Below are 11,145 nucleotides of genomic sequence, written 5' to 3' on the forward strand. Positions count from 1 at the left end.
CAACCATGACCATTGTTTGTTTCTTTTTTTGTTTCATTTTGCTCCATGATGCATATCCATGGACATTGATAGGAACACACACACACACACACATACCTACACATAGAGAGTCTTGTTTCAGCATTAGGATTTGTTATTGGTGCAAAAATCCTTCCTCTTAGGAGATTGTATATGTTTTTAGTTACTTCTTGTGGTGAAATGATGATTAAAAATGTTATTTTGATGGGTCATTTAATTATAAAACTGGTTTTATATGTATATTTCAGGTGGAATCCACCTCCATTTACTAGAATCCAGCATATAAAACTTTGCATGTCAAGACAAGACTTCCATGAAGTCTACAACCTCAGCCTGGACGGGGTTGACAACCCACACTTGATGGATGTTATAGAGAAAGACTGGTTGTCCGTGCTCACGGTGCTACAAACCAAAGGGCAGAAGGTGAAGCTTCAAACCATACGGTCACAGCTTTATGATAAATTCATGATGCTGTATCAGATGGTTTACCAGGAGTTACCTATAAACGGTGAGTGTGCTACCTGGTTTGGCAAAGCATTTGCATTTGAAAAGTACCAGAGGGCGGACTTGTCTCTTGACAAGTCCAAATATCGGGTAGCTTGGGCTGTTGTGGCTGAGAACTCAGTTACTCGACTAGGGGCACATAAACAAGGGCTCTCCAACAAGATGTCTAGAGTAATGACGCACATGAATGATGGGAAAAAAGGGTGCAAGTAAGTATTGGTAGCTCAATCATCAAAGGCGAGTGTGGATACATCAAATAGTTGGGATGTAGAGCTGGCACATATCATGCGGTTTGATGTACAAGCTAAAGTTAGGCAGCTTGAGAGTGAAATATGGCAGATTTCTGAAGAAATGCAGCAAGCACAAGTGGAAGTGCAAGTTCAGTCAAAGGGACACACTTTCTTGAAACAGTTATGGGAAGCACGAGAATAATTAGCTACGCTTGAGGCTAGTGGCAATGTGCCGTTGGAGAGGGTGATGATGTTGCAAGCTGTGATCAGTGCTAACTTGCAAGTTCTCGGTGTTCTTGGTGTCACAGAGGCTGGCACATCTAAAAAAAACGATGTTGCAGCCATACAGGTTGATTTGCAAACACCAAGAAGATACCATTGTTTCTCTTATATTGTGTTTGAACAGTTTTGCAGAATTTTTTTGTCCGATCAGGAGAGGCTGCAACAAAAGAATGTGCTCTTGGCGAGACTCAAAAAGTAGGAGGCTTTTTTTGGCAGTGCAATTTTACAATTGCAACAAGGAAAAGCACCTGTATTCTCTCCATCACCTCCAATCATGTCAAATGTACGTCGAGGCATTATATTTATTGACGAGCCGTGCACTACCTCTGGGGATCTTTAGGATAAAATACTGTGGGTGTTTGCATGCTACCTTGCCAACACCCCTATCACAATTTTTGTTTCACAACTTTTTCCACGCTGAGCGATTCCTGCTTGGCACCGATATGCAGCATAGAGATCCCTGCTTCGGAGAAGAAGATGTTTGGTGCAAAGACAACGTCTGTGGCAGAAGAAAAAGTTACTCCAATAGGTATGTTCCCAATTCTGGTTACTCAAGCTCCAAAGGAAGGAAAAGCTGTATTAGTAACCAAAAGTATTAGTAGTAAGCTTTATTAGTAGCCAGTAGGCTGTCAAATAGCTGTATTCGTAGTAAATTATATTAGTAACCAATAGCTGTCAATAGCTTGTAATTAGTGGTAAGCTGTCAAATAGTTTGTAATTAGTAGTAGGTTGTATTAGTAACCAATAGCTGTATTAGGTACAACTATGAGTTAGCTATTTGATAGCTATTGGCTACTAATACAACTTATTGTCCAATTACCAATAGCAACTTATCACAAGCTTGTAAAAAGCTATTAGATACAGCTTTAAACCAGCTATTAGTTTGCCCATGGCTTCCATAGGTAGTGGGTGATAGCTATCTGCTAGGTTTAGAGAGAGCTACTAGCTGGTAATAGCTACTTGGCTCTTGTTAAATAGCTCCAAAATAGCTGTTAATTGTGTGAGTAAATACTTTCTCATTCACTAGTGACCAATATTCCTAACTATTAGAATTTAATAGCTCTATAATAGCTGGGTACTAGCTATTACATATCTGCTGGTCCCGAAGCTTTTGACCAGCTATTGATAGTGTGTAGATATTATAGACCCAAACTTGACTAAAGTTGCTTCTCGGATAGCTTTTGACCAGCTATTAGGTAGCTATCGTCTACCATAGCTAGTGGGTGATGGCCTATTAGCTAGCAATACCTATTTGACATATTATCAATAGCCGTGTGACAAAGATTTTAGTCAGCTATATGAGTTAGCTATTGGCTTCCATAGCTAGTGGATGATAGCTATTTTCCACAGCTAGTGGGTGATAGCTATTTTGCAGGGTTGGAGAGCTATTAGCTGAAAGTAGCTACTGTCTTCCATAGCTAGTGGGTAATAGCTTTTTGCCAATTTTGGAGAGCTATTAGCTGGAAGTAGCTTGATAGTGTTTATAACCAGCTATTAGGTAGCTATTTCCTGCCATAGCTATTAGCTCAAATCTATTTGCCTGGTTTTGAGAGTTATCAGCTTTTAGTAGCTAGCTGGCCAGCTATCAATAGCTGCTTGACAGACAGCTTAGAACCGACTATCAAGTAGCTATTGTCCTCCATAGCTATTGGGTTGTGCAATAGCTATTTGGAATGTTTTGAGAGCTATTAGCTAGAAGTAGCTATCTCACCAGCTATTAAGAATCTATTGTCTTCCACAGCTAGTGGGTAATAGATATTTGCCACGTTTTGAGAGATTTTTGCTTTTGTAACCAGCTATTAGGTAGCTATTGTGTAGGTACTAATTAACCAGTTATTATTGGGTAGCTATTTTTTTTAATAGCTAGTGGGTGATAGCTACCTATTGTGTAGGTATTAACCAGCTATTGGGTAGCTATTGTTTTTCATAGCTAGTGGGTGATAGCCACCTCCTAGGTTTAGAGAGCTACTAACTGGTAAAATCTACTTTATGATTTTTTAAAAACTCCACATTAGCTGTTGATTGTGTGGTATATACTCTTATTTACTATGTGGCCAGTAGTGCCTAGTTATGTATAACCAATTGCTGCTCATAGCTTGCAAGAAAATAGGCTATAGCTAATTCTGAGAAATATTTTTACGTGATATTAAAAATTCCTAATAGATAGCTCTAACAAGCTAGTGGGTTATAGCCATTTGCTAGGTTTAGAGAGCTAGTAGCAGGCAAATGCTACTTGACACTTGTTAATCAGCTCCCTAATAGCTCTTGATTGTGTGTGGTAAATCTTTTCTCGTTCACTATGCAGCAAGTATTTCTAGTTGTTAACAACCAAAAGCTATCCAATAATTTGTTGAAAAGTTTGACTTTGTTTCCAAAAGGTTGAATTCCTTTTTTAATTGCTGCTTGGCATCTTTTTGTAATAGTAGAGATGATTGTGTTCCAACCACATGTATGTTCACACCAGCAACAATATCTGGTGGAGATACAATGCAGTCAACGAAGACATTTGGTGGAGATACAATGCAGTTGGCAGGATCCACAGTAGGCTCTGATTGTTGGGGAGAATCCCTAGCAAAGTCTTCTTGCAGCCCCTTCAAGAATTCACAGCTACCAGTAATTGGAAAAAGTAGTACTTGTGACGTTGCTACGGGCTGCTCCACAAGTCCAAAAGATGGTCTCCAAAGCAAAGGTGAGGTATGAGAGTTTCTTGCTAAGTCTCAAGTTGTGTACCTCTCCAGCCATGCTATGGCTACATGTTGTTGGCAAAGTATTACAGAGCTTTAGGTGGTGTATGACAAATGTTAGCGAGTTAATATGATGTTATTAGCCAGCTTCTAGATAGATATTAAGTAGCTTTGAAGGTACTTCTAGTTTAATCACATCTTCCATTGCAGCTCTACGGATCTCTGAGACACCTGATGATGCTCTAGAGGCAACAATTGGAGACATAGAGGACAAGGTAAAACAGGGAAAGCTTTCAAGAGATGGAAAGCATGGGCACAGTCTGTCTACTAGGAGGTTGACAAGAAGGTCTGTAATTGCACACGGAGCTGATGATGAAGATACAAATTGCAATACATTGATGCAGAAAGGTATGACTTAGTAAATTTAGTGTCAGCCCACTTACACGTTGTCAAGAAGTCGACGGTCTTGCCAGGAAGGCACCGAGCCTCTTGCTGTGAGAGTTTGTGAGGAAGCTCAAGGGTTATGAGAAGGAGCTAAGATGTAGATAACATAGCTTCTAGAGCTAAAGAAGAAATGTAGCCAAAGAAGTCGCTCACTTTCCCTTACAAACACACACGTGAGGGAGAGAACTCATGAAAGATAGTCAAAACAAAACAAAAATGAAAACATCAAGATTACGATCATATCGTATCATGGGTAGGATAAAAGGGTTAATGGATGAATTAATGATATTTAATATTTGCTGTCCAAATAAGCTAAGGATTGCTCTTTGGAACTGTAGCTTTGTGCTTACTATAATGTATATGATTTGTCTAGAAATTGGGATTAGTTGTGAGTACAAATCCTCTTGATTCATAGTAAAATAACCACATTCACATCAAAAGAGAATTCATAGTCAATAATAGGTAGTGTGATGGGATCTGGTGAGAGAAGTATTTCGTTGAGCCTTTCAGGACCAAATAGAAACACTATGTGTTACTGAAAGTGAATCTTTCGACTAATCCAAATGTTGACCCTAATATATTGCATAGAATGGAAATGAAAGAAATTGCCTCCATGTGGATTATGTTTATTCATCAATGATATACTTAGTATGTTCAAAGATAAAGGTGTGAAAGAAGTGAAAGGAGAAGAAGAAGAGAGTTTCTCTCCCAAGCCATATTGTTGCCCTTAGGAAATAAGGATACTGCAGGGGGAGAAGTACCTATAGCAAGGAGATTCTAGAGTTTGTGGAAGAGAATGAGAACCTTAAGAGAGAGAGATGCTTGTGGAAAGATGAAGATATAGTTACTAACCTTGTGCACACAATTGTTTCCCACAAGAAGGTTGTGCCCCTTACATTGACAAGATTGCTGCTTGAATACCTTCCAATGAAACAATTAGGACACAACAAGAGAGATGAAAGGAGGAGTAAAGATAGAATTAGAGATAGATCTAAGTGTGGTGGTGGTATTAACGATAGGTAATGAGAGACGGAGATAGAGTTAGAGACAAGTATTGGACTAGATATGCAAATGAAAGAAAAACTAGCAACATATATCTTACATGAGAGCAATCACCACCACCTTAATGGAGAGAGAAGATGAGGCAAGACTTCAGCATTTCTTCAAGAAAAAGTGTGGCACTAAGATGAGTGTGTCACTATAGAATTGAGCTATTCTCACTCACTCATAACTTGCCCCCAATGAAGAGAAGGTTTCCCTTTTTATAGGTGAGGGAGCCATGTTTTACATAATCACTTGATTAGGCTAAAGAATTAGCCCAAATCAAATGTTCTTTGGATATTTCTTAAAATGGGCAATATTAGGACTCAAAATATCATGAAATTCAGCATTTTTGGTCGTTGAGGCTCCATGTGGGTGCATGATGTATGTGCGCCCCACCTAGGCATCTTTTGTGTGGCTCCAGCAGGGGGTCCCAACTTGTGTGTCTTTCCCTTTAAGGCATCTTTGAGGTGTCACATTCACATGCTTGTGTCTTTTATCCTCCAAATATCTTATTTTATGAAAAAAGACCAAGATTACCTCTTTTCATTTGATTCACCTGTTTACCATCTCTTCTTGCAGTGTAGTTGTGAGAAGATTTTTCACTATTTTCCCTGTAACTTTTGACCCGTAACTCGGATTGACATGCTTCAAAAACCAAAATTGGCCTACTAAAAGAGCTTGACTTGGTTTACCTCATCCTAAAGAAAATACTTGATTATTAGCTATCAATAGTCATTGCTAGCCATAGAATGTCATTGACTAGCCATAAAATATCTTGATTACCTATTAAAAAGCAAAATTTGGCTATGAAATAGCAATCACCAGCCATGAACAGCTATCAATTGCTATCAAAGATCTATCAAGAGATATTTTACAGAAATCACTAGCTATAAAATAGTTTCACCTAATCCAAATACCTGATCAATAGCTATTACACAAATGCTAATAACAGAACAGATATTAGTATCTATCACTATCAACAAGTAGGTAATTACAAAAATAGTCATTATTGGCTATCAATATCAATACCAATCAAAAAGCCCGACAAAAGTTATGTAACGACACATAGCTACCGGTCAAACTTTTACGGCTATCAACTGGCCAATATAGTGAACAACTACGACATATATTTGACTAGTTATAAGATGGTACAACATAGCTAGTCGGTGGCTATGAAGTAAAATGCATTTGATAGCTATTAGTGTGGCAAGAGTTATCTATAAAACACGGATAGCTACCAGCCAAAATTTGAAAGCTATTAACTAGCCATTGCCAAAGAATAACGATAACAAACAGCCATGAAACACATAATTGGCAGCAAATCAGATAGATAATGTTCAGTAATTGGTAGCCAAATCTTGGCAATAGTTATGACAGAGAGAGAGAGAGAGAGAGAGAGGAGAGAGAGAGAGAGATCAATGTTCCATAGCTGCGAGAACACAGACGCTGCAGAGTGCAAGATGTTTCAAAAAATCTACTTGCCCTAATGAAATTGTACTTCGTGAGTCTGACCACGTTTTAAAAAATAGTAGTCCCAAAAAATAGATTTTCAAGTTTCAAAGGACGAGAATTACTAGCTTGCTCACTCTCCTTAAAGTGATGTCCCAGACACAGCTATTGTGTCCACCCACTCCTGCTTCCACCCAGCATGCTTGATTGGCTTCCAGATTGCACAAGCATCACATGAACTAACATAGTTGTGGACTCTTTTGTGCATGTGAGACCAATACACCCCAAGTTGGATCGGTCTATCTCTAGTACATTTCTATTTTGGCATTGCGAATACCCATAGTTTATACATGAGCTTGCTTCGAGTACACTTCTTTCTTGGATGGATCAATGCATAACCTAACTATGCCATTTTTTCCATGCGTGTATAAACATCCATCTATTAGCACTAAGGAGCAAGATTGCTCAATGGCTGATGGTTGTCTTTCAGTTTGTAGAGAACTAGTGGGGAGTAATGGTTTAACATGTTCACTCCAATTTAGTACGATGTGGATATTGAAGAGATAAAAGTCAAGAAAATAATCCTCAACCCCTAAAGGTGCTTCTCCATGTATTAATTGGGATAAATGGTCTATCCTCTAATGTGTAGTCTCTTTATTAACCACTACAATGAAATCAAATTCTAGCAACATTATGAACCATCAAACTATGTGGCCCGTATTCCATGGTGTTTTTGGGCCCATGCAAGCTTCGTACTTTTACCTTTATTTCATGTATTTCATTGATGACTACTCCAGGCATGCATGGGTATTTTCGCTTAAAGCAAAGTCAAAAGTATTTATGTGCTTCAAACAATATCTGGCTATGGCTCAAAATGTCTTGAAATATACTATGGGCACCCTCCGTTCCGATCATGGGGGGGAGTATATGTCTCACCAATGAACATTGCCTTATACGCCTCAACAAAATGGTGTTGCTAAGAGGAAAAACAAATTACTTACAAAAATGGCACGATGTATGGTCAAAAGTCAAGCTTTGTCAAATTATTTTTGGCTTGAGGCCATCATGTGTGCCACCTATGTACTAAACAGGTGTCCTACAAAACTTTTTTGGTCTATTACTCCATATGAATCATGGCATGATAGAAAGCCTTCTATTGAGCACATGCGTATATTTGGTTGTTTGGCATATGCTTTGGTGCCACAAACATAGCGTAAAAAAATGGATGATGAGGCTGTCAAATGTTTTTTTTTTGGTTATAGTGGTGAAAGCAAAGGTTACTGATTGTATCCTCCACAAACAACGCATATATTGGTCTCACGGGCTATTGTGTTTGTGGAAGATTATGTTCAGCCCTTGCTGTCATGTACTAGAGACAGTAATGTAAGCTCATAGGACATTTATGACACTTTGTTGCCTCTTTTTATGGGTGGAAGTAAATTCCAATGAGGCAAATGTTATTCCAATGGGGGTTTCTGAAAATGTTATAGATCAGCCTAGTAATGATGTAGATGTACATGATGTACTTGATGAGGAAAGCACTAAAAATGAGCAAGCTAGAGGTATGCCAAAATGGTGGTGCATACATTGCGTGATAGTAAATTGGATGCACCTTTTTCTAGTCGTACTTGTTCAGGCTCTCTCCATGCATCATCAATTTGTTATGCTTTGGCTATGTCTAGCTTACATGATGTAAAGGAACCTTTGTCTTTTGATGAAGCAGAGAATTTAGAAAATTGGGTGGCTGCCATGCAATCAGACATTAGGAAAGGAATGGGGTCTAGGAGGACCTCTTTATTTGGGAGTTTAAGGAATGGCTAATTTTTTCTTAAAAGTAATTTGAAATCCCTCTTTAAAACCAAGATGTGAGAATAAAAAGAATAATAAGGGCCTTTCCATGGTTTTCTACAAGTCAATGCTGTAGTTTGAGTGGTTTTAAACTTGATATATTAAAAAAGGATGGTTTTCCTCTTTAAAGGTTAAAATGGAAAGTATTTTTAAGTGAGAGCTCTTAAAATAATTTCTTGGAGAGCTGCACAAGATGTGGAAAGTTGAGGGGGACATCAATCATTACATGGAAATGTGGAGGGGAATAATGACAAGCATGATGGACTTTTGAATAAAATATAGATATTGGGGGGATCTGGAAGCAAGTGGGGGCATGTGGGAGGGCACCTGTGATTGAGATCCCTTGATCTAGGCAAAGATCCAAGGGTTGGGAGTCAACCCTTCAAGGGAAAAGAGCATTTTCATGAGGTCCCTTGATCTAGGCAAAGATCCAAGGGTGCAGATTGTACCCTCTCTTAGATTGAGGATCTTGGACCTCAACCCTTGATCCCATCACCATCCAATGGCCAAATTTGAATTACATTCACACTCACTTTAATAAAGCTATGATGGCCCTTCAAAACAGCTAGTGGTTTTTCCACTCCATAAATAAAATGGACGTCCATATCTTTCCAAAAAAACTCCTCTTGGAATCTTTTAAACCCTCTGGCATACCCACCATTTTGGGACACATGTCAACCTTCCATTTGTACATTATCTAATCCTTTTTATAGCCTTGTGGCAATTTAAAAGGCCCTCCTAGACCCCATTCCCTTCCTAATGATATGATGCACTTGGACTTTAGGTGATTTTCCTCTTGGAAAAAAGGCCATCGGTACAAAGTGGGTTTACAAGTTGAAATGCAAGCCGGATGGTGAGGTTGATTGCCATAAGGCTCCACTTGTTTTGCAAGAGGCTATGCACACTACAAAGACATAAATTATGAAGTAACTTTTTCTCCCACTTGTCGTATGACTACTGTGTGTTTTCTATGTGCATTGGCAGCTCATTTTGGTTAGGATGTACATTAACCAAACATTGTTACTACTTTCTTGAATGGTGACATATTTGAGGAAGTTTATGTAACACATCCTCACAGTTTTGTCAAGAAAGGACAAGAGGATAAGGTATGTAGATGTAACAAATATTTGTATAGGCTGAAACAATCTCCTCGTGCTTGGTATGAGAAGGTTCACATTCATTTGGTCAAACGAGGCATTCATAAGAGTTCAATAGAAAGCACATTTTATGTAAAGTGTGAGGGTGATGTACTTCTCATTGTGGTTCTATATGTGGATGATTTGTTGATCACTAGACCAAATGAGAGACATATTGTTGAATTTAAGGCTGATTTGAATGCTACTTTCAAGATGAAAGATTTGGGGATGTTGCATCATTACTTGGGTATACAGTTTAAGCAGTGTGATGGTGGTATTGCCTTGTGTTAGAAAATTTACATAGAGACATTACTACATAAGTTTGGACTTGAGGATTGCAAACCTATTGCCACTCCCATGGAAATAGGTTAGAAATTGAGTCTTTTATGATGTAAGTGATCCTAGAGATGTCACTCTCTACCAAACTGCTGGATGTCTCATTTATGTATACAACGCAAGGCTGGTTATTTAATTTGCAGTCTCATAGGTCAGCTGATTTATGCATAGCCTAGGGTCTAAGCATTGATCAAGATGATTTTCCACTACTTGATTGGGACTCTACACCTTGGCTTGTTTTATCCCAAGGGGGGATCATTGCCGCCATACTTACATGACTTTTGGACTCGGATTGGGCTGGTTGTTTTGACACACGAGTGTCCACGAGTGGTTTTTGTTTTCATGCTTGGAAATTCACATACATCATGGTTGAGGAAGAATCAACCTACTGTGTCCACTTCAAGTTGTAAGGATGAGTACAGGGCAATCTTCAGAGCTATGATTGAGTGTGTATGGCTCATACAACTTATGGCTCATTTGGGTGTTGGACAGGACACTACCAACACTATCTACATTGAAAGTCAGAGTGCATTGGCAGTTGCAAGGAACCCAATTTTTCATGCTCACGCAAAACACATTGAGGTGCAATACCACTATGTGAAGGGGAGGCTCTCAATAGAAGAGATCAAATTGGCTTATGTGACAACATAGGACAATCTTGCAGATCTTTTCACAAAGGCATTGTCTCGTGAGAAGTTTGAAGCTTTCCACAAAGCTTAGGGCTTACTCCCCTTTCTAGACTAATCATGTCCTCTGGGCATGTAACTTCCCTTTACTCATGTGCCAGCTCTCGTTCATTGCATCACTCCAGCGGGGATTTATTACCATATACATGTGGTAGTGATGTGCGTGCACACACTTAGGACCGTTTCCTTCATCTTCTCCAAGATGTGTGTGTTCTCCTGCAACCCTTATTCCAACATGCATGTTTTCCTGCAACCCTAATTCCAACATGCATGACAATGTTTAAGGTTATTGAAGTAGCTAACCACCCTTGGCATGTCTTTGTGGAAGGAACCACAGGGTTGGGTTGGAACTTGGAAATTGAAGTTCCAAGAAAAAACATAATCGTGGGGTTGTATGCACGAGTTATGTTTTTGCCTTCACACTACATGCAAACTTTTGAAGTGGCATTCATGATGATTAGATTCTTCAAGCAGGACACATTGC

General features: G+C 39.0%; 1 pseudogene; it reads left to right on the plus strand.

Moving 5' to 3' along the window:
• The first annotated feature begins 331 nt into the window (after positions 1-331).
• On the plus strand, positions 332-954 carry LOC147463284 (uncharacterized; annotated as a pseudogene).
• The last annotated feature ends 10,191 nt before the right edge of the window (positions 955-11,145 follow it).

This window comes from Adiantum capillus-veneris, chromosome 2 (assembly GCF_014529385.1).
Source record: "Adiantum capillus-veneris isolate H3 chromosome 2, ASM1452938v2, whole genome shotgun sequence".
Lineage (NCBI taxonomy): Eukaryota > Viridiplantae > Streptophyta > Polypodiopsida > Polypodiales > Pteridaceae > Adiantum > Adiantum capillus-veneris.